The 3,223-nt window shown below is 38.4% G+C and overlaps 2 non-coding genes across 2 annotated transcripts; one reads left to right on the top strand and one right to left on the bottom strand.

Moving 5' to 3' along the window:
* The first annotated feature begins 891 nt into the window (after positions 1-891).
* Positions 892-973, top strand: trnas-uga (transfer RNA serine (anticodon UGA)). Its single transcript has one exon. It is a non-coding gene; the product is annotated as a tRNA-Ser (tRNA).
* Positions 974-1,745: 772 nt separating this feature from the next.
* Positions 1,746-1,819, bottom strand: trnat-agu (transfer RNA threonine (anticodon AGU)). Its single transcript has one exon. It is a non-coding gene; the product is annotated as a tRNA-Thr (tRNA).
* Positions 1,820-3,223: the final 1,404 nt, after the last annotated feature.

The raw sequence follows: 3,223 nt of genomic DNA on the forward strand, positions 1-3,223 counted from the left end.
AGCCCAGCAGGCAGGCGCTGGTGGCGGATGTTGATGAGAAAATCAATTTTCATTAAAACAAATCGACATTAAGTACAAATTCGAATTAATCGATAAAAATTGATTTATCGCCCAGCCCTACTTTAAACATTTTGCTTGGTTTTATGTTGCAGTTTGCTTTAAGAGAAGTAAGACTATTTGGAAAGGGATTTCTTAAATTAAATTACCTATTTAAAGAGGTAAGAGGTATTTTAATCTATGCCCAAGTTTACATTTGCAAAGTCAGATGGTCAGTTTAGCCTGAGATGGATTAACTTACCCACTGACTTGAAGAAAGTGCTGGGAGGAGGAGCACTTTTTTCAAAGTCACATTTTCAAGGCCATTTGTCATAGATGAATTCTTATCATTTTTATTGGTAGGAGATATGTCGATATAAGGGTAAAATTGGCTTGTCTTACCCTAGTCTCCACCACCTTTCTTCTCTTCTCTGAACAGAAAAGATGTGTTGTACTTTTGTCAGAATAATTTAAGATAAGATAAGGTAAGATAAGATAAGATAAAGTAAAACACCGCCACTCTACTTCACTCTTTGAATTAATTGTACACTATTAATTTAACTAGGTCTTACTTTCGGTCTTTGAGCTCCGACTAGTGGTAGCTGGTGGTTACATAGCTGGGTGGTATTACAGGCACTGGTGCGTTCTGCTAACACACTCACTTTACTCACTCATTCACTTGGTCAGTGACTAACTCTGTGTACTTTGAGCTTTGAGTCTAAGTATAGAGGACTTAATTAGAGTTACATTTACAGTTTTCGATTGTCAGAAAAACAAAATCACGACAACAAGTATACAACAACCGCAGTGAGGTTTTCTTTGAAAAATGCGAAGTGAAACCTATAGTGATCACAGGCTGCGATGGCCGAGTGGTTAAGGCGTTGGACTTGAAATCCAATGGGATCTTCCCGCGCAGGTTCGAACCCTGCTCGCAGCGACATTTATTATTTTCATGATTAATGTTTTTGACAAATTAACCCGGGATTTACACCAGGCGCGCCTGCGCCGCGGAACGGCTGCACTGGTTTTGCTCCGTCATGCACACTACTTCAATTTACACCAGAAGCGTTTCAGCAGCGGAGCGTTTTGCCCGTCTGATTATGTTATTTGCTCTGATTTTGTTGATTAAGTCCTCTTTCCTTGCTCTTTGTGCTTCTACCATGGATAAGCAGGCTACGTAGTTAAATTGTTTATTTTTTTGTCTGTCTTTATGATCGCGAGTCTGCACGGGGTCTTTTATTTTGAAAATCAACCGGATTCTTCCCTGTTTTCCGTGCCTGACTTCCTGCCCGTTCGACCTGCTCTGTGTCAATTGACGCGCCATCCGTCGAAAATAGACTCGCTGCCTATTCTCCACGGAGCGAGGCGCCTAGCCGCTTCTGGGACGCTGCTGAGACGCACCGCGGCGCTTGTGGTGTAAATTACAGCATTGACTAGAATGGGTTCTATCTCCCTGCGTGCCGCGGCGCAGCCGTTCCGCGGCGCAGCCGCGCCTGGTGTAAATGCAGAGTAAGAGAGTTACAAACAGTTGTGACTTTTATACGTGAATTTTAGTTGAACTTGCAGTTTGTTGTAGTGACACAGCCAGTAAGGCCCTGGTAAAGATTGCCATTGTCTTTTGTAAAATGTCGTTGTTAAACTATGTTACTGAACATACTAGCATGTAAAAAAAGAACATATAAAGAGATTTTAAATCTTACAGATTGAAAAGGCACCGCTGGGATTCGAACCCAGGATCTCCTGTTTACTAGACAGGCGCTTTAACCAACTAAGCCACGGCGCCATCTGCTATAATTGGAAGACATATTGATTTATGTATCAGTAATTGATGAATAAATGATACCACGGTCTACATCAGAGGCTATATATAAATTTGTACAAAATTATGTCAGAAACGTGCTTTGCAAATCACAGCGAACACACTTGAAATTGATTGTATTTGGCTTGAATTGCTTACAGTGGAAGTAATGTAGTAACTTTAAGGTACCACACAGTGGCGTTAAGAAGCAGCATTCTGACATAAACTCTGGAAATGAGCACACATCCACTGTAATGACAGTATCCACTGGTTACATCATACACAAATAACAATAGACGTGATGAATTATTATGGGCTGCCAGGTATTTGTAACAGTGTTATTTTAATGTCATTAGAATAACTTAGTGGTATGTGTACCACCTATTAACATACTTCTACAAAATAGGTTGACCTGGATTGTTTTCTTTAAATATGTTATTAATCAGAATCCGAGTTGCATAACTGCAAAAACACCATTTTTACACAATCCAGATAATGCCTGGAAGTAAAATTTTAATAATGAACTGACTAAACATCTCTGTGCTGCTATCTGTGAACAAGCAAACTGTCAGAAAGAAAAGCACATCTGCGTCTGATTTCAGACTGTCAATAGTTTTTTTTTCTCTCTTATGCAAACAGATTGTAATGTTATTAGTCCTCAATATACTGTAACTTTAGAACATTCCTTATTCTTCTATAAATAGAACACACACATACACACTCACGCACATATTTTTTCCTGTGCGTTACTTTCATTTTCCATGAGTTATTTCCTGTTACTAATCATCCTTACCACCAGGCCACCTCAGCTTCCTCCCTTCTAACCACACTGAGTCTCTATTATTGGAACGCTCCCCGTTTGGAATGAACACTGTGTCCACTCTCCCCTGATGCTGTCAAAGTCTGAGAGGGGCATTTCTAATTAGAAATAACTGATGAATTCAAAAGGCATTTAAATCTATAAAATAAATGAATAAACAACATAATACAGATACATATGAAAAATAAAAGTAAATAACAAATAAAAATAATAAGAAATAACTGATCTGGTAACAGCTATGATATATTGAAAAGTTAGGGAGGTATTAATTCTGTGATAATTTGCAGGTTAGTTCTGTTGTGGGTTGAATTTTTTCTGTTCATACTGCAAAATGAAGAGAGGTTGTCTAAACCAGTGTTTCCCAAACTTTTTTTCTGTGAACCCACTTTTTTAACAATGCCAAACCACCGTGATCCAATTCACACAATAGACCTCATTAATAAATCTTGGTAAGATGTAATTTGTGCATAAATGAATGTTTTTGCTTCCTTTTTGGCATCCCATAGTATTATTTTGACTACAGCTGCAACGATCAATTGATTATTAAATCAGTCGGCAACTATTTTGAT

The sequence above is a fragment of the Lutjanus erythropterus genome, chromosome 23, assembly GCF_056507025.1.
Source record: "Lutjanus erythropterus isolate fLutEry1 chromosome 23, fLutEry1.hap2, whole genome shotgun sequence".
Lineage (NCBI taxonomy): Eukaryota > Metazoa > Chordata > Actinopteri > Lutjaniformes > Lutjanidae > Lutjanus > Lutjanus erythropterus.